This window comes from Melitaea cinxia, chromosome 21 (assembly GCF_905220565.1).
Source record: "Melitaea cinxia chromosome 21, ilMelCinx1.1, whole genome shotgun sequence".
Lineage (NCBI taxonomy): Eukaryota > Metazoa > Arthropoda > Insecta > Lepidoptera > Nymphalidae > Melitaea > Melitaea cinxia.
The window spans coordinates 13,773,822-13,794,877 of NC_059414.1; the positions used below are offsets into that span (position 1 = coordinate 13,773,822).

At 34.4% G+C, this 21,056-nt stretch overlaps 1 protein-coding gene across 1 annotated transcript in view; it reads left to right on the forward strand.

Moving 5' to 3' along the window:
• LOC123663976 overlaps nt 1-21,056 on the forward strand; it is a 74,140-nt gene that overhangs the window by 18,978 nt on the left and 34,106 nt on the right. The gene's annotated exons all lie outside the window — the stretch shown is intronic.

A 21,056-nucleotide genomic window follows, 5' to 3' on the forward strand; every position in this document is an offset into this window, starting at 1 on the left:
TCCTAATTAATAAATACATTATCGATTTGAATTGAAAGCATTTAAATACTGTAATACAATAACAGCAATAAATATATACATCGATGTAGGTAAAACCGCGCGGGCTATGTAGCACATGTATTCATAAATAATAAACACTCGTTAAGTAGGCCAATATCCGCTGGCAAGCGTTTCAATTTAAGGAATACTTGAGTATTTTAACGATTTGCATATTTGATTAATTGTTCGTATTTTGAAATTTTGAAATTAAGGATTGGTTAAGATGATATGCGGTAACATTTTTAATTTTAATAATAGTCTAAGAGCCAAGTTAACGTGATCTTCACTCAGCCTAACGCTTGTTTGCCGACCTAGTTATATATAAAAAAAAATATCAATCTTATTTACAGATATCGACTGGTTATAATTTTATTATATACTAGTTGTGACCGCGGTTTTACTCGCGTTATTTCGAGAGGAAAATGTACTAAAATATTATATGGCCTTCCTGGGTAATAATAATTTTTCAATTCCAACCAGTTCCCTAAATTAGCGCGTTTAAACAAACAAACTCTTCAGCTTTATAATATTAGTATAGATATATGTGTATTGAATGTACGTAAATAGTTCTGTCCTTATCAAAGTAATCGATACCACACGACCACGAGTCATCCAATAGCTGTTACTGTTTGAGTGGACTTTGAGCTTTTACAGGTGCTTTGAATTGTCAAAAGCTTCGTTCAGTTGAGAATGTTGTTTCACCTATAAAATTAGCCCTCGATATATTAGTTCAAAATCAAAAAAAAACTTATAATTAATGTTTTTCTAAGCACCGAGTATAACTTTAAACTTTCGAAAGATTTTTTATGCCTTGCAACAACTAATAAATAACTATCAATCCGCCTCGGCTTCGCACGGGTATTTAACAAAAAATTCAAAATATTTTCCCCCCATTTTTATTTTTAAATATATAATATATAATATAGCCTATGTCACCCGCGGACAGTACTAGCTTCCCAACAGTGAAAGAATTTTTCAAATCGGTTCAGTAGCTTCGGAGCATATTCAATACCAACAAACAAACAATCAAATCTTTCCTCTTTATAATATTAGTATATATATAAATAATAAATATCCTACAGATGGGCACAGCATCCTCTTTCATTAAGAAGGATAGAATCCTAATCCACCACGCCGCTTAGCTACAGAATGGCGTATATACACACTAATGACTAAGTAATGATTTTTTACTATATTTCCAATAACCGTGAACGAGATGGACTGGAAAACCCAAATGTGACGATCGGATTTCAACTTTTTGTTAAGTTCACGCGATCCACCCACTAGACCATCTTCTCAAAGACACCTTATTAAAGGCAACATTGTTTAAACTATTTAATACCAACCACTTTTTTGAACCAGTTTTCATCAGTTGTGGATAATGCTATTTGACGGATGCTGATATCTAAGAGATAAAAGGTTTTGGTGTATTTATGTGATATTTTTTATTCGCAAATATGAATCCTACACTTGTATTCATTACAGCCTATACAGTCCACTGCTGGACATAGGCCTCCACAAGTTTACGCCAAAAATAACGTGAACTCATGTGTTTTGCCCATAGTCACCACGCTGGGCAGGCGGGTTGGTGACCGCAGTACTGGCGTTGCGTAATCAATTGAATGAAATGATTTCGTAAAGATTTCATTACTTAACGTCTAAATAGTATATCAAGTAACAATTGAAAAAAAACCAGATTTTGAGTGATGTTTTGAAAAATATACCTACAGACTTACTGACAAGAATTCTAAAACAATTGTGTTATTTCTATTATTATTAAGACCAGTAATAAATTTGATTGATTTATTTCCTAAATATATCTCTAGCGCAGACAAGAAACTCATACAATTATTTTATATGTATTTAAACGATGTATGATTGTTTTAAAATGGTAACGCACACGTCATAAGTACGATGTTGACAAATTCATTCGCTCGAGCGATTTAATGGGCCGCCATCTTCTGCGGTTCTACGAAATCTTAACAAATTAACTGCTTAGTTGCCAGCTGGGCTCTGCTTGTTTTGACAAGAATAACTCAAAAGCGGTAGCGTTTTATTATAATTTATGGCAATTAATTTATTTTAATTTTAATTTAGTAAGGGCACTGCAAGTTTGACATTTAGATATTCTAAAATTTCGAATTAAATGATTAGTTAGAATATTATGTATATTGTTTATCATGATCGGTTATATTACAATAATATATATTTTAAATACTTAAATTATATGTCTTAAATGAATATAACATAAAACCTACACAGGTTATTCCTTCTATTACGGTCTCTTTGACTAACTACGTCATTGACTTGTGCCTGATAAGTTATAATTATAAAATCTTATTTCAATCATTAAGCTAAAAATAACACAATAAATTTAATGAAAAATATCCTAGCACATCATAGGAACACGAAATTAAAAAAGAAATAATGGTAAACGCTAATCGCTCTCATCATACACCACGCAACATCTCAAAAGAGATAATTATACCATCCAAGGTGGTACCTCCACTGACGCAGCACACATGGCGTCACTAATTAAAGCATGGTGTCCCATACGCCATGCACTAAGCAATGTTTAATTAATAGATTTATTTGGATGTGTCAATTGTTATGGTAAATATGGTTCGGTAATTAAGTAAAAGTAATTTTCCGCGCGGTTGGGATTTCATGGTTCGTTAATAAGTTAGTAAAATCTGTCAAGAGTGAGTCTAATTTATATATAAAGGCTTTTGTATAAATAACACTACATTCGGTCACCAACCCGCCTGCCCAGCGTGGTGACTATGGGCAAAACACATGAGTTCATTCCATTTTTGGCGCGAACTTATGGAGGCCTTTGTGCAGCAGTGGACTGTAATAGGCTGAAATGATGAACACTACATTAGATTTTTAACATCGGGCTTAAAATTTTTGATTTGATTTTAGTCTTTGTTTGTAGAGTAAATATAATATTTATTTATTTACAATTTCTTTTTATATAACTAGGTTGTCAAAAAAGCGTACGGCGCAGCGGATGGTAAGCGATTACCGTAACTTATAGACAGACGTCTGCAATATCAGAAGCATTGCAAGCGCGTTACCTATCCCCAATTCCTCCCAGGAGCTCTGATCACCTTACTCACCAACAGGAACACAACATTACTTGGAAACAATATTATTAAGCTATGTCTTCTGTAAGATCGAGGTACTGCCCCAGTCGGGCTTCTCCATATTTTGAGCATGGAATTTCCTGCTGTGTCCTACCTCAGTTAAAAAAAGTTTAGTTCTATTATTATTCTTACTGCCATATATTATATTTGTACGATGTATTATATTACGATTATAATATTACGAACACAATTATATTTTGGTGATTAATTTTTTTTGAACTCCAAACTCCAATCTCTCATTGTGAGATAACGGTATTCGTCCTGTGTATTTAACTTAGACCCTTTAAAGTTAGATAAAAAACCTCTCAAGAATTCAAGTCATAAGCATTTGTCACCTAATAAGCCGCCACGTGTCAAAATATTCGCAGAAACCAATTAACTAGACGGATGTACGTACGGAAGCCCGCAAAAAATACGACTAAGTTAAGATGACAACCTTTTTGTATGCAGCTCTAAGTGTTTTTATGAACATTTTTTATGAACACTTATTCTTGATTATTTGATTAGTTTGTAATACTAGATGTTACTAGATATGTCTCTTGATTTTACAGTCTTATTCTAGAGCTACTTACGTGTTAATTGTAATCAGTTTGTTATTTTTGCACATTAAAAGTAACGTTGTTAGTTGAAGACTTTTCTGTATTGTATAGCGCTGATTCTTCTTATCGGAATTTAAATTCCGAATCGATGGAAGCTTTGCATTAATTAGTTCATTCATTAAATATTACGATTTAAAAGCTTACCTGATTAAAGACATTTTAGATTAACACGAATAAGTACATCATTTGCTTTCAACTTCATCCGTGGCATTGTAATTATCTAATGGTACATATATTTGTGACGAACGTTCTGGTGTAATGGTGCGTGTGCCGTGTTGGCGGTGTCCAAACACCGACGGTCGTAGGTTCGATTTCCGTTCGGAGAGGACATTTGTGTTTATACAAATATTCATTTCCGGTCTGGTTGTTAGTCCCTGTGGGTCGTCCTACCGTGTCTCGGAGAGCACGTTAAGCTGTCGGTTCCGGTTGTTATCATGTACACCTGATAGCGATCGTTACTCATAGTAGGGCATATATCCATCAACCCGCATTGGAGCAGCGTGGTGGATTAAGCTCTGATCCTTCTCCTACATGGGGAGAGGCCTATGCCCGGTAGTGGGATATTATAGGCTGACGCGAAACTATCATCTAAAACATCAAGTTGCAACAAAAACCTTGTTTACCTTAGCGACAGACGACTGAATGTATATTAATCATATTATTTATTTACATATCATTGGCTAGTATTTTCCAAAACAATTCGGAACCCAATCTTTGTTTGTACTGTTAAGTGGTACTAATTAATTCACTATTATATTACCGATTGTCTGTCTGTGTGCGACTTGAATGTTCATAGTCTAAGCAAGAAAAGCGTCGCTAATTGAATCGGCATTTCCTTTGAGATACGTCACATAAATACGCAAATGAAAATGCACTTTATTATAAGGTTTTAGAGATTGTTTTTGGGTAAAATATCGTTGTACATATGATGTTTTATAATGAGAAGTGGTAATGCAGTCCTCAGGGACCGTCGTGTATGGGGTGATTCTAATTTATCGAGTTTATTACGATTAATTGTGAGGAAAAAAATCTTTTGATGATGATATTAAACGCAAATCGGATCTCGTTTTATTTTAGTTACTAGCTGTGCCCGTGACTTCGTCCGCGTGGAATTTAACAAAATAGTTATTGTTCAGGTCGCAGAAATATAAAATTTAAAAACAATTTAAAATAAGAGTATAGCCTAAGTTACTCCTTATTACATCAGCTATCTGCCAGTGAAAGTCCCGTCAAAATCGGTCCAGTCGTTTCAGAGAGTAGTCGGAACCAACAGACAGACAGACAAAATTAAAATAAAATGATATTTGCTATACATACATATGAATTTAGTAAAAATCGGTTATTTTTACATTACAACCAGACACTCCAATTTTATTTATTTTTATAGATTATGATGATGATGGGAAGTAAATGAAATTAAAATTTTAAAATTTGTTAGGAATGTGGTTATTAATAATTTAAGGTTTCCGATTTTTGTTTTAATTATGATCCAATTGTACTCAGACAAGTTTTTATTTTTTGAAGTAAAACTTCTCTACGCACGCTTGTCTTGGGTAGTAAGATGTTGAATGCGTGACGAGAGCGTTACGATAGGTGTGATCGTGTAAGGAGCTTAGAAGTTGAGAGGGAGATATAAGTTAGTGAAGATAGAAAGAGAGAGAGTTACGCAAAGAGAGAGTGAAGCAAACTCGTTTTTTTTTATTTATGCAAAGTATAGGCTGTTTTATCTTCACTTTTTACATTAAGAAAGTCTCAAAGTCATCACAAGGGTAAATGAGTCTGGGTGTAATGTTTGTAATTTATACATTTATATGTGTATTATTTCTATGTATACTGTCGGCTGTTACCTATAACACAAGCATTAAGTTGCTCACCGTGGAGACTGACGACCGTGTGTGTAAGTTGTAAGATATTTATTTATTTATTTATAATTATTAATCAAGAGTTATGTACATAATAATTGCTCATACAATTGCTAACATTAGCAGACCTTACTTGCAACCAGAGTTCAGACAGAACTACAACTAAAAACTACATCTGTAGTTTTAACACGCCGTATAAAGTGTAGTCGGGCACATGTCATCTGTTAAGTGTTTTTGTCATCCCCCGCGGCGATGATGGGACGCGCGTGCGCCACTATCGATCTGACGCAAGATCTAATTGAGATCGTTCTTTTAATGCATAATGTTTACATGTTGCTTGTAAGAATTTATATATATATATATATATATATATACTAGCTGTGCCTACGGCTTCGTTTTGGGTACTTACATAGTCAACGTGATTCTTTAAATTGGCATAACTTTTTTATTTATGGATCGATTGACATGAAACAGACACTAAATGTTAAGGAAAGCCTACCACAATATGCTAGTGAAAACCATATCTTAATCGGATAAACCAGAACAGAAAAAAAATCTAACAATTATTGCTTTGGGTGCTCTTTGCGTTGATAAACGTTCTCGTAATAATATTTTTATCTCATATATCTTCCATGTACAGACAGCGGCCCATTTTATTTTTATTATATATATTGATAACTATTAATTTTTAAAGAGTACCTGCGTAGTTTTTTGAGTTACTTTTAACAATAATTAAAAGGCTTTATAAGATAACGATTCGTAAGCGCGTTTGAAGCCTATTTGAAAAAACTTATTTATGATTATGTCTTTGAGTTATAGTACCTGTAATGTTAAGATTGAACTGTAACTCTCAGGTGTTAAATGTGATATTTTGTTTTTTATCTATAGGTATTTATATCTGTAAACAAGAGAAAAAAAAGTATACAGAGTATTTAAATTTTTTTTGTGTGTCCTAGAGTTGATGGCAGAGAAGTCATTGTTAGAGAATTCCTGATTGCAGCCCCCTTGTTTTTGACACCCTGGGATCTAGTTGACAAACTTAAAGATTTACTTTCCATTCAGATCAATTGATGAAATAATTATCTCAGATTCTAAGGCTACTGAAATCGACTTTAATAAAATATATTTTCAGCTTTTCAACATCAATGTATTACTTTTTCACGCTCGTCTAACCATAGTATTAAAATTTAAATATCCATTTTAGATTTCAATACGATATTCTCCTCAAATTATTTACCGATTGCGTAACTCAAACACGTGAAAACAAACGAAAATTTCAATGGACATTAATATTGTGTGATCAGTTGTAATTAAATTATACCCGGTACAATTGTTACACGCGATTTTCAGCCCAATCACGTTATGATAGATCGTAGAATCGCTTGAATTTTATAGACTATCAGATATTCATAATCCGAATACAAATATATGGGTCTTTGAGCGATTCACTTTTGGATATAATACCTATTAAAACAATTCAAAGTATAAACAATTTTAACACATCGAGATTAAGGTTTATTTTCCTTTGTTCGGTTATCAAGCGAGTCTTCCTTCAGGGTTGCCAAGCAACGAAATTGACATTCCATATTGTCATGATATTGTGATATAATATTTATCGTTTTGATAAACAGGATATGATTCGCTAATTATTATTTATTGTTGATTTCGTCTCAAATCTGTTTTGCTATTAAATTATTTATTATCGATTTGAATTGATAACGATTTGAATTATCAATGATCGTTGTTATCGGTTACATAATACAAATATTATTTTCATGTATTTATTATTATTTAATATTTTTATTCGCCAGCCAGTAAATTCCGTGCTAGTATAAAATATAATACTGACATTAATGGGTATATCGTGTATTTATTTAGTGATGTTTAAGTTTATCTCAATGATTAGCAACAGGGACTAATCAGAAAGAAGGACAGTACAAGTATGAAGGTTCACATAATTTATTTTCATTTATAACTAATCAAAATTAGAGCTTATAATTACTTGAGGATTATCTGCTACGCTACCTCACTCTAAGTTATCAGGTATATTTATCTCAGAATCATCATTTGTTGTAAATTCTTGATAGCGATTGCTAATGCTCTCAACCTTACCAGTACACAATCTGTAACTGTAATAAAACTATAATTCATCACTTATTTTGTGGAGAATCTACAATAAAATTTAAATAAATCTTAATATAAATAAAAATGAATCCTTACTGTATTGCTAAGCGCAAAATTCAAAAGCCACTTTCGTAATTCAGCTATAAAAAAATCTTAGTTTTCCAATACCTTGCGGGAGGTAGAAAATTGCTCAGAAAGTTGAAAAAAAAATCTGAAAATGTGACGATTATTAAAAATTTTCACGTTTTATATGTCGTAAGACAGGGTAACGTCAATCAGATCACTAAGTAATAAATAAAAATAATAAACTTTATTGCACATCGAAACATGTAGCAGAATTAAATACTTTACGATACCATTTTAAAAATAATTCATAAATGGTAATATAAACTGTGTTAAAGTCACATTAAACTCACGGCCGCTAAAAGGCCAGCCAGACCGTCGCATTGGCCGCCGAGAGCCGATATAAACTAATAAACACCAATAGAAGTCGAACAATTAAGACGATCGCTCGTAAATCTTGTTAAACGTCATTAAATCAGTAATGAGACGACGCGACTCTTGCTGTTCCCTCGCTGGACTGGTTTCGGTGCGTTTGCGGTAACTTTAATTATTCTATTTAATCTATATATAAACGGAAGGTCACTCATTCACTAACCAGTCGATAAATTTCGAAAACTGCTACGTAGATTAAAATTATAATTACTATGTACTGTCAAAGTGTTGAGAGTTAATACGCGATTTATAATAGTAAGCACGTGTTGAGACGCTTAGTTATGCTGTGTGGCTACGGCAGTAAGAATATTGGCTATATTCTTTCCTCCTCTCTTTCCGTGGGTGTCGTAAGAGGCGACTAAGGGATAACACAGTTCCACTACCACCATGGAAATTAAAAAGCTGACCGATGGCGGGATAACCATCCAACTGCTTGCTGGCTTTGAAATACACAGGCCGAAGACGAGCAGCAGCGTCTTCGGTGCGACAAACAACCCGCCTGCCCAGCGTGGCGACTATGGGCAAAACACATGAGTTCACGCCATTTTTGGCGTGAATTTTTAGAGGCCTATGTCCAGCAGTGGACTGTATTAGGTTGAAGTGATGATGAGTGATGAAGACGCTTAGTGACGTCACATTGCTTAAAAAGCACAACTAAAATAATAATGAAATAGGTTTACGTAAGTTAAAAATTTTATTTGTATGAAATCTTAATTCAGTAATAAAATAGGCTTAAACGCCAGTATTAAGTATAGCCAACTAGCCAATCAGTACCTATAATAGTACGATGATAGGTCATAGAGAAAGAAATGTTTAAAAAATTGTAAATGTAGAGATAGTAATTTAGAACTAACAAATTAAACAATATTAAATAAATAAAATATACTAAAATCCCGAAAAACACATACATAGGTACAAACTATCATATCTAAAACTTAAACGTACCACTAACCTAAACAAAACTAATTGACTAACTAACTACCTAAGTACACCACAATTAACATAAATAATATCCTAACAATAAAAACATTTCTCCCATTTACCAACCCTGACCGCAACATCGATTTACGAGCAAATCGTCGATTACGAGCATCGGATACGTAATTTAAATTAATAAACAGCACGAACCATTAATGTTTGATGGATGGAGCGGTGGCCGCGTCGTGACGGCCCTGCCTCAAACGACCCGCCTCATTAGAGCACAAAAACGTCGAGATCTCGGCGATCTCGCGTTTGCTCGAGTTTTTGTATCGTTCTGCTTTGTATAACGCTGGGTGGGTTGTACACTGGATACAGTACTGTTGTATGATATACAATGATATTTTTTGACGAGTTTCTAAAAAATAAATTGTTTTTTTTTTTATTATTGATGTGTGCGTCAAGTTTTCTTTAGATTTCGTTTAATTTAGTCTGTCAATAATGTGAATAAAAAATAAAGGCAAATATATTTAAATAAACATACGTAACTTAAGATTTATTATTGTTTGAATTATTAAAAAAAAAACATGGACAGACATATACAGATGAATTTTAGGATACTACAAAATTATTTATTTATTTCATTGACTTATTTCAGTTTGTTTTAGAACATACCTACATTTTTCAAAATTTAACGCTTCGTAAATATAACGGACTGTTTTTTGAATATAGCAATCGATATCGATAAATGATACTTTTATCTCATAATAGTATATTTGTGTATGTGAGTCGTTTATTTATTATTTTCGCTCTTCCTCAGTACAATGTATCGCACGGAACTGTTTCACTATCGCTTAATTTTACTGGATATTCGCCTTGAGTCGTTTAAGTTTGACATTTTTTGTAACTAATCTTTCTCGTAAGTGTTTTGCAATACTTACGAAAAGATTTTTTACAGAAGCCAATTTGATAAAGAAAATAAGTTAATTAATATCACGTCATCGTTATTAACATCATAATTTTAATACACTCAATTAATTTCACGTAAAAATTAATCGAATTTTAAGTAATTAATAAATTAAGTGATTTTGACTGAACTGAAATCTCATTAAGTCAACATAATTAATAAAAATGATTCCTCTAAAGGGAATGTTTTATGGGAGCCGGTCATAAATCCGGTGTTTGACATCCCCGGTTATCCGTCAGAGCTACCGGCATTCCGTTCTAATGCGATGGCGACCGTTAAATTTTTATGTCCTTTTTTTTCGGATTCGGGAATTTGATTGGTCAATTGTATAGTTTTTTTTCGGGCGTTCGTTTAGAGGCATTTGACTCCATTAAAATCCGACGCAAAAAAAACTTTTATCGGGCTGCTTTGACTTTGGGGCAAAAAAGTACAGATGTTTGGCTGAATAACAATGTAATTACTGCATGGATCTATTAACGACGATAGTTAATTGTTCAATCCATGTTCCTGGTAGGAAAGCCTACTCACACTATGAATAAATGCGAAAGTATGTAAGGATGTATGTATGTTTGTTACTCTTTCATGCAAAAACTACTGGACCGATTTTAATGAAACTTGGTACGTAGATAGTTGGAGATTTTGAATAGCGTATAAGCTACTTTTTATCCCGGTGGTTTGTACTGTGTGGCTACGGTACTAAAGAATATAGCCACCCCCTCTCTTCCCGTGGGTGTCGTAAGAGGCGACTTACTAACTTAACTATCTTTGTTAGTCATGTGGCGACCCTACAAAGAACTATTTTCGTGATGACGAGGACCTTTTTTTCGAGATCTTGAAACGTTTGACGGATTAAGAAGATATGTTTTATTACTCTACTTTACACGTATTCTTTATTAAGCCCGAGTTAATAATTATGACGTTTTTATCGACTTGTTATTTATACATTACGGTTTTAAAAGAAAGATATTTTTAAAGGATTAATGAAGATACACTGTTGCCGTTTGAGAGTTTTTTGTTTAGTAATATATTTTTTGTCGTTTTGTTACAATGATTTAGTGTGAGTCGGTTTCCTGGTGTGACTGCAGTTGTGTTATGATTGGGATTAATAAATATCCGTTAACAGATATTATAAATGCTGATGGGATTTGAATGATGTTTGTATGCTAGAAAAATTATACATTATACACACGTATGAAAAGGTGTGACCAAAAAAATCTAATATATAAAATTCTCGTGTCGCGGTGTTTGTAGTTAAACTCCTCCGAAACGGCGCGACCGATGCTCATGAAATTTTGTGTGCATATCGGGTAGGTCTGAGAATCGAACAACATCTATCTTTCATACCCCTAAGTTATAAGGGGGAGGGGAGTTAAGAGGGTTAATAAAATATTATGAAATTTTGTGTGCATATCGGGTAGGTCTGAGAATCGGCTAACATCTATTTTTCATTCCCCTAAGTTATAAGGGGGGGGGGGGGGATTGAGAAGGTTAATAAAATATATGGCAAAACAACGTTTGCAGGGTCAGCTAGTATACATTTAAAATTGTCTTATGGCTTTTGAAATGGAAGTTCATTTAATTTTAATATAAAATACCTTTTGCTCTTAACTTCGAGAAGAATAGTTACATAGGCTGATATTTTAAATTTTTAACAATATTTATTGTAAAATAAAACACTTTGTTTTCGCAGTAAAAGTTGGTGTGTTTCTCCTTACTCTATCTCTGTAAATTTTTTTTTATCAAAATCTGTTCAATGGTTATAGCGTGAAAGCGTACTTAATGACAGACAGAGTTTGTTTCGTGTTTATGATATTAGTGTGGATGGGGGCGGTGGCAGATGGGTGGTAAATTAAAATTAGAAAACTGGCAAAATGATACTTCGTCTAGTTCTCATATTAAGATTTTTTTCATATTATAAAAGATTCCCTTTGTTTTGAACGAGACGTTAAAATATTAGATTTTTTTTTTGGATTAATAATTAATTTTATATTGAATTCAATTTATTATAATATCTTCGAAAATAAAAGTAAAAATAACTTTGTTCAGCCACTAGAAAGAAATGATAAAACTTTGATTCGTCAGATAACTGTCTTAAATTTAACCAGGAAGCAGTTAAATTGGCCCTAAGTATTGATTAATTTTGTTCAAATGATATGTTATGCATTATGCCGTGTCCTATACCCAAAGGTTGTCTGGAAGAGATCGCTCTTCTAGCGATAAGACCACCTTTGAACACTGTTCCTTATTTGTAATATGTTATTTTGTTGCTTATTATTGTGTACAATAGAGAGTATATTATTATGTTGTGATATCCTAAAAACCGGTAACATTTCCTTGGTGTCAATTTGTTCAGGTCCAAAATTATATCCTTCATGTGAAATATAGTTGAATTTCTAAAATAAGGCTTTCTTAACACACTTTTTCTACTGTGTGGCTACGGTAGTAAAGAATATAGCCACCACATCTCTTGCCGTGGGTGTCTTAAGAGGCGATTAAGGGATAACATAGTTCCACTACCACCTTGGAACTTATAAAGCCGACCGATGGCGGGATAACCATCCAAATACTGACAATGAAATACACAGGCCGTAGACGGGCAGCAGCGTTTTCGGTGCGACAAAGCCAGCCCTGTGGTCACCAACGCGCCTGCCCAGCGTGGTGACTATGGGTAACACACATGAGTACACACCATTTTTGGCGTGAACTTGTGGAGGCCTATGTCCAGCAGTGGACTGCGATAGGCTGAAATGATGATGATGATGATGAACTCTTTGTCTATGGAATCCTAAAAAGTACAAAATAAAGTACCAGTCTTGTAAATATCGACCTAATTGACCGTATCTCGTCTCAACACCCTGTACGGTCAAGCGTGAACATCAATTACAAAGACCGAAAAACTCTTTGATCCACACCGCCCTGTCTCACAGTTTTTACTCTGTAAATTAAGAAAAAAAATTTAGTCCTAAAGTACGTAGTTCGTAAGTTCTTGGTAGCTCGTCCTTGGTTATAAATGTTGTTGGGGAATATTGAGTTAAAAACCGTTAAAAAAAGTGTTACCGCTAAGTTTCTTGCAGTTTCTTGCAGTTTCTCCACAGCAGATTTTCAGACGATGCGTTGGCGCAACGGTTACAGCACTGGTTTGTGGCTGTTGCATTGGCGGTTGCGGGTTCGATCCCCGCACATAGCAAACGCTTGTATAGACCATACAGATATTTGCCGTGGTCTGGGTGTTTGCGCAGTCTTTATGGGTCTCCCCAGCATACCTCGCAGATCACGTTAAGCCGTCGGTCCCAGTTGATATCATTTACACCTGATAGCGAACGTTACTCATAGTAGGAAATACGTCCGCCAACCCGCATTGGAGTAGCTTGTTGGATTAAGCTCTGATGCTTTTCCTGCATGGGGAAAGAGGCCTATGCCCAGCAGTGGGATATTACAGGCTTAAGCGAGCGTCTACATTTTCAGAAATTCTGGATCGGTTGTAGTTAAAATCTGTTAGAAGAAACAGTTCATATATAATCGAGGTTCCTACCTCTAAGCAGGAAATATCCGGCTCAAAATCTGGAGCAGCTCGACTGGGGAAGTACCTCGACCTTACAGAAGACCACAGCTAAATAATACTATTTTCAAGCAGTGTCTTGTGGTGAGTAGGGTCAGCAGCGGGTTTGTGTTACTGGTGTTGCAAGCGTCTATAGGCTACGGTAATCGCTTACCATCATGTGAGCCGTACGCTTAATTGCCGCCCTAGTTGTATAAAAAAAATTAAAAATTAATTCCACCATTGTTACTTTACACTCAAAAGCTGAACCAAATTACGAGTCGCCATCACCATTATACTAAATCGTAAACAAACATCTCTATAGCATCGCAAGAGCTTTAATTCCCTTCGAATCACACAAATAAACAATCAAACAAAATCACGAGCACACTCATCGTTCACTTAACGATACAAATTTATATTTACAATCAGTCTCAAATTTCATAGTCCGTATTGCGTTGTTATAGAGTCGATAAACGAGTGTTTATTATTTCAGTAGTTGTTGGAGTAAGTTTGTGATATCGTTCATACTTATTTTATAGTGATGCGATGCTGTCGATGTTGACAATTGAGTCAATATGTTCGATATAGTTTTAAATGGTTGTATGAATTAATTTTCATAGGACGTATTTTGTACTTTGAATCCTATACATAGTTACTTTAAAGCATTGAGGAAGTATTCCTAAGTACTCTATTTAAACAATTCGATTTGTTTATTTATGGAAAACCATCAAAGAAACCTGAGATTGTATAACGTTGATTCAGCGGAAACTTAATTTCGTAAGATCGAGGTACAACCACCTTGTTGAAAATTTGTCAGGGTAAAATAATATATGTAAAGATAATAATCTTGATTATATATCCTTTTCTTGATTGTATTCTTAATCAATTAAATGTAAATATTTTCAATGATAGGTAGTAAATTTTAAAAGTGATTCATTTGTTTGCATTAAGAGCGCCCTACTAACTCCAAAACCTTTATATTTCGGAGAGTATTTTGAATTTTCAAACGGTCTTCAAATCTCTCCGCAACAATCAAAGATGGTAAAATCCAGTTGAAAATTAAGTTATCGTTATAAAGCTATCTCGCTTGCACCTGTTTCTTTCTCCATGTAGGGGGTTATAAAGCTACTATAGTGTAATATACACATACCTCAGATACATACTTGTAATAAAAATTTTATATCGCCAATTCTTTACATTGAAGATTTAAAAAAAATGATTTCGGGTGGTATCTCATAAGCGATATAAACCAAAAATATATGTTTTTCTTAATTTTTGACTATCTATTCATCTGTATCTTAATTGATTGATTGGTTTAATGGCTTTCAGTTAATTTGTACCTTGACCGAGTCTTACGCTGCATTACAGAATTAATTAAATGAAATTATGCACGACTTGTCTTCTTAGTATCTGAGTACGACGACAATGGGTACTTTTTTCACGAAATTCATTTCGGGTCCCTTAGGAGATTAAAATTAAAGCAAAACGAGTAATTGCGAACGAAGGGACCGGTATAGCTTGTATAATAATACCGACTATAAAAATACAGTCATAATATCGATAAAATGTTACAAATTATTCACTTCCCTAACTCTGTCAATCCGTAACGATATCGAAAACAACACCCTTCACTTAGGAATATCGTAAAACATATTCAGCTTTATTCAAAATTATTGCGAAAAGGATGGCAATGTATTTTTATATAAGTTAAAAAGGGACAGAAACAAAACAGGATGACTATCCTTTTACGAAAGGGGTAATGAGTTAAATTCACGTTAAATTGGTCGTTTAATAAGCGACGTCATAAAGTGATGTCTGTTTGTTTACAATCTATTGTTTATGGGGTTTTATATTTAGGATCTCGTTTTATGGTTCGACTAGGCTTCCCTTAGAATTTTGTAGCGTTTTATTTGTACATTTCGGTTAGTAACATTTAAAACTTTCGTGATCAATAAAATAATTTGCTAAACTCGATATCGTATTAATATTTAAAATGCGCAAGTTTGTGTGTATGTTTGTTACTCTTTCATGCAAAAACTGCGTGACTGATTTTAATGAAACTTGGTATGTAGATAGGTGGAGATCTAGAATAAACACATGGTTTACTTTTTATCCCGACTTTCCTACCGGGTGGGAAATTACGCGGGAGAAACAGGCTACTTTAGTATATATCTACACGAACCCGTGGTGACTTGCTAGTTTGGACAGAAACATATAGAAAACGTGGTAAATGTTTCAATTTAGGACATTATGAACATCTATTTCGATGTAACAGAGAATCACTGTCAGCTTTGGGCGATGTCCTAGCTTTTTTAGGCAGTCGCAGGGTTGTCGAATTGTAGTTTTTAAATCGCCTATACAATAAGTTTAAAAACAAAAACTTTTTTAAGACGATCACGAAAATAACGTTAAAATTAAAATTTGTTAAGTGACGATTCAAAGGTGCTTTTGAATCCTATTTAAATAAAACTATTTTTAATTTGGTTTATTTACTAGGATATATTAGGGCACGAAAGCAATAAATAAATCGCACAGAATATTTCTCATCAGGTGACGCGTAGCGACCGCTTCCAGATCTAACGATAAGTGTAATACTTTCTAAGAACCAGCGCGGGATTGATGGCGTCCGTTGATTTATTCACTCATTAGCCGCTAAATACAGTTTATACAGGGCGCAAGTATTATTTTAGTTATTTAGAGCCTGCTTCCCCAGTTACTGATACTGCTATCTGCCGTATAGTGGTATATGGCAGATAAATGCTTTCGAAGAATCGAGAAGATAATATATCTTCTTTAATATCAAACTTATTTCAAATATATATTAATAACCCAGCAGGAAATTTCCTGCTCAAAATATGGAGCAGCCTGACTGGGGACTACCCCAGTGGACCCGAGGTACTAACCTCGACCTTGCAGAAGATCACAGCTAAATAATACTGCTTTCAAGCAGTGTTGTGTCCCTGTTGACGTGTAAGGTGACTAGAGCCTGGGGGCGTGAGCCATACGCTTGTTTGCCGACCTAGTTGTATAATTTTTTTATCTGTTACGGCCTTTGAAACTAAAAGTTTCAGTTGAGGTGAATATAAGGACCGTTTTTAAGTTCTACTGACAAATCCAATCAGTAACAATTATTACAGTAAAAATTACCTTGATTATATAAAACCTTTTTTTTTTAACTTAGTGTAAAATAAAAATTTATGTGCCCTTAAAGTTATCTGAAATTTTCGTCGATTTTAAATTCATATCAAATATCTTTACTAAAACAAAATGCAAATCGAACAATAATCCCGATCCGTTCACTTCCCTACATCTCAATTACTGAACATCCGCCTATAATCCCTATCGTGTTACAATATTCAGACCAAGTCGGGAAAAATTATCCTCCTGACAACCCTGGAACAACATGGCGGCTGCTACATTCAGGGCCTGTTTCACCGGTTCAGGATAACGCGCTATTTGACGGATGACGGTAACCAACAGATAAAAATATATTATGATATAGTTATTATTCTTGTTTACCATTGAATTCCTCTAGCTTTAGGAGATATTTCTATACGCAAATATGATTTTAAAAGTTATAGTTTAATAATTAAAAAAAAACAGATCCTAATAGTCTATTCGACCTTCTGCTGCTAAAGTCTATTCGTAACTTATTTACAGGATAAATTTTACCCACAACCGTTGACACAAGCCCTCAGAGCAGTCTGTATAGCCGTCCATTTCGCGCCAATTACACTGTGTCAAACATTCCATACACAGAGAGAGCGCTAAATGACGCACACAAAACTAATATTTAAACGTCAATCGCTAAGAACCAAATCGGCGTGACGGTGTTTATCGACGGTGATAATGTTGATCCGTGTAATTGGTTGGCTGTTGTAGGATATTTTGTTCTGTGTTCAGGTATTAAGGTCTGAATCCGCTTGAAAGGGAGATCAAAGAGATGGCCCACGGTGTATGATGAACTCCGCAATAATATGGTGATATTCGAAAATGGAAGTTAAGGGGAAGTTTATTATTCTTGACTTTTTTGTCTTTTCATTTGTAAAATTAGAGTTTTGTTATTTTATTTTCTTGTTTTCAATTAGTTTTGTTACATAAATGAATTTAAATAAATTAAACATATTTAATGATAAACAATAATTGTTAGTCGAAAAAAATCTTCTATAAAAACGTACTTTTTTACATACCTTATATATACAATTCTCGTACTTGTATATAAACTTTTAATTTGTAAGTATTTTTAACTAAGCATTATTATAATTATAATTTTGACCAATAGCATCACAGCTGACAGTAATGACGTCAAATAGCACTACAAAATGGCGTCAATTTCATCATTAACGCATTACAGCTAAGTTTAAGAATCGATATATCACGTTTAAGCAATTTGGCGCCGCGTTAAGGAAGCGAGCGCTGTGAAATCTTGAAATTCTAATACATTTGATCGGTTTCTCAGAACCGCTATTCCTAACCTTGATTTATGTCGATATCTTTCGAGTCATTGCCGTTAACTGGCACTCGTATTGCCTTGGCTTGTCGTTATTTACTGAATATTAAATTGCTTTAACGAGTTGCAGGTATTCTAATTTAGCATTTAATTTTCTGCACTGTAAGCACCTACTTATATGCGTTCTTCTTTTGGTAACAAGAATTAACAGAATTAAACAGAATATTTCATCACTTCATCACTTCAGCCTATCGCAGTCCACTACTGGACATACGCCTCCACAAGTTCGCGCCAAAAATGGCGTGAACTTATGCGTGTTGCCTATAGTCACCACGCTGGGCAGGCGGGTTGGTGACCGCAGGGCTGGCTTTGTCGCACCGAAGACGCTGCTGCTCGTCTTCGGTCTGTGTAATTCATTCCGCCATCGGTCGGCTTTATAAGTTCCAAGGTGGTAGTGGAACTGTGTTATCCCTTAGTCGCCTCTTACGACACCCACTGGAAGAGAGGGGGCTATATTCATTAATGCTGTAGCCACGCAGCTTAATAGAATATCTATATATGGCAAAATTATAAAATTATAATGGTTTTTAAAGTTATGTTCAATTAACACAGACTATTTCGCTGACGCTTTGGAGATGTTCTTCTATATTAAATGATATGGAGTTATGTCAAATTGGCGCATAACGAAAAATCTATTGAGTGAATTATTAAACTCTCTAAGTTTATTAGATACTAAGTACTTATCCAAAATAGTATTTCGGTATCTTTGTTATATCTTTCTTGTTGTCTTCCTGTTGGTGAGTAAGGTGACCAGAGCTCCTGGAGGAATTGGTTGTAGGGTCGGCAACGCGCTTGCGATGCTTTTGGTGTTACAGACGTCTATAAGTTACTTGTTTTATTTCAGTGCACATAAAATGAATTTACACGTTTTTAATATTATCTTAACAGTAATTGTATTTGACTAGCCCGGTGGCGCAGTTAGTAGTGACTCTGCTTTCTGTACGGCGGGTTGCGGGTTCGATTCCCGCCTGAGTCTGGGTGTGATATTTGTATTTATATTTATATATGTATTATTTATATATATATGTATAAAAAAAATGTTGTAACAGTCGGCTGTTACCTAACACAAGCATTAAGTTGCTTACCATAGGAACAGACGACCGTATGTGTATGTAAAAAAAGGAATGGCATTATACCGCCTTTGTAGCTACTGTGTTAGTTTGTTTGTGTTCAGTAAAGTAATAAATAGATAGGATGAATACATATATTAATATGATAACTACCGGGAAAGTAGTCGAAGACAAGTGTATCAGTTAGTTTCACTATTAACTTCCCCTTAACGATACCATAGGGTATAGAGTATTTAGCGGTGTATCAAAGTCACAGGCGTAATTAGGCGCGAAGCAAGCCGATATGCAACCGATTTGAGCTATTTCTGTGTCCGATTCGTGTTGGTTTTGCTTTGAAATCGTTACTAATGCTAACTTGTTGAATATTTGAGAAGTTAGAGAAGCTATATACAATCGAATGTACATTATACGCGGCTGTTTAAAAGAGTGTTGAGTTCTGACCGGTTCGTAGCGGAATCTACAGAATTGTTGATAATTTCCCATATAATGGAGCGATTTGTGTTGTGTTTATAGATTTCTATACCACACGACTGAAGTAAAACTCCTGCACAATAGGCCTGCTCTTAGATATACGAGTAACTTGCTTTGAGAGAAAGAGGGAGAGAATATTTGTGCTTGCTCTTTCTTGTTCCGTTCGCCTCGCCCGATCACACTTTTCGTAACGCTCGTCACGCATTCACCAGCTGACTCCCCAAGTTAAGCGTGCGTAAAAAAGTTTTACTTTAATAAATGAATATATGTACACGCAATGGATGGGACGAAATCCTGAGTCAGGGTCCAGAAGTACGTGTAATACATACGCCGCTGGTAAAAACAAAAGTAATATACAGTTCATTATTACCTACACAGTTTCTAACCAACTTCAAAAAAAGGAAGAGGTTCCCAATTCGAATGTATTTATTTTTTAATTTTATGTGTGTTACTTTAGAACTTTTTACTGGGGGATCGATTTCTATGATTTTTTTTTTAAATCGAAAGGTTGTGCTTCTCATGTAGTCCATTTAAGTTTTATCGAGTACTAATAATGCATATTTGATAAACCATTTTTTCGTCGACCTACGTGATCATAACTATTTACTGGGTGTACCGATTTTTAATCGACTTAAAAAAGGAGGAGGTTACTCAATTCGACCGTATATATATATATTTTTATTTTATTTTTTATGTATGTTCGGGGATAACTTCGTCGTTTATGAATCGAATTTGATAATACATGTTTCGTTAGAAAGGAGATATCCCTAGTTTGGTACTATAATAAGGAAACCAGGATCTGATGATGGGATCCCAGAGAAATCGAGGGAAACCCTCAAAAATCCGCATAACTTTGTACTGGGTGTACTGATTTTGATGATTTTTAATTTAGTCGAAAGCCGATGTTTATCATGTGGTCACATTTAAATTTCATCGTGATCATCATCATCATCGTGATTACAACTTTTGGAATAATCTTTGATAATGCGTATTTACTTGACTATTTTTCGTCTACTTACGTTCTATTACTTGTCGATGTAATTGAAGTCAGTTTTTTTTCCTTTGTGAGCAAACGCAATTATATTTTGTTAAAATTATAAATTGCATACAGTTATAATACTCTTTAAAGAAGCTCTTCTGTCAAATAAAGGTACATTATTTAAATATATCTTTAATTTGGGGTCAGATTATTTAATAAGAAACTAAACAGGCAGCCCTAGTTACGGAGGGTAATTAGCGCGGCCCTCGCGGGCTTACGACTTTATGACAATTTCATATTTTTTCATTGTATCTGCGCCAATTACTTTCCTT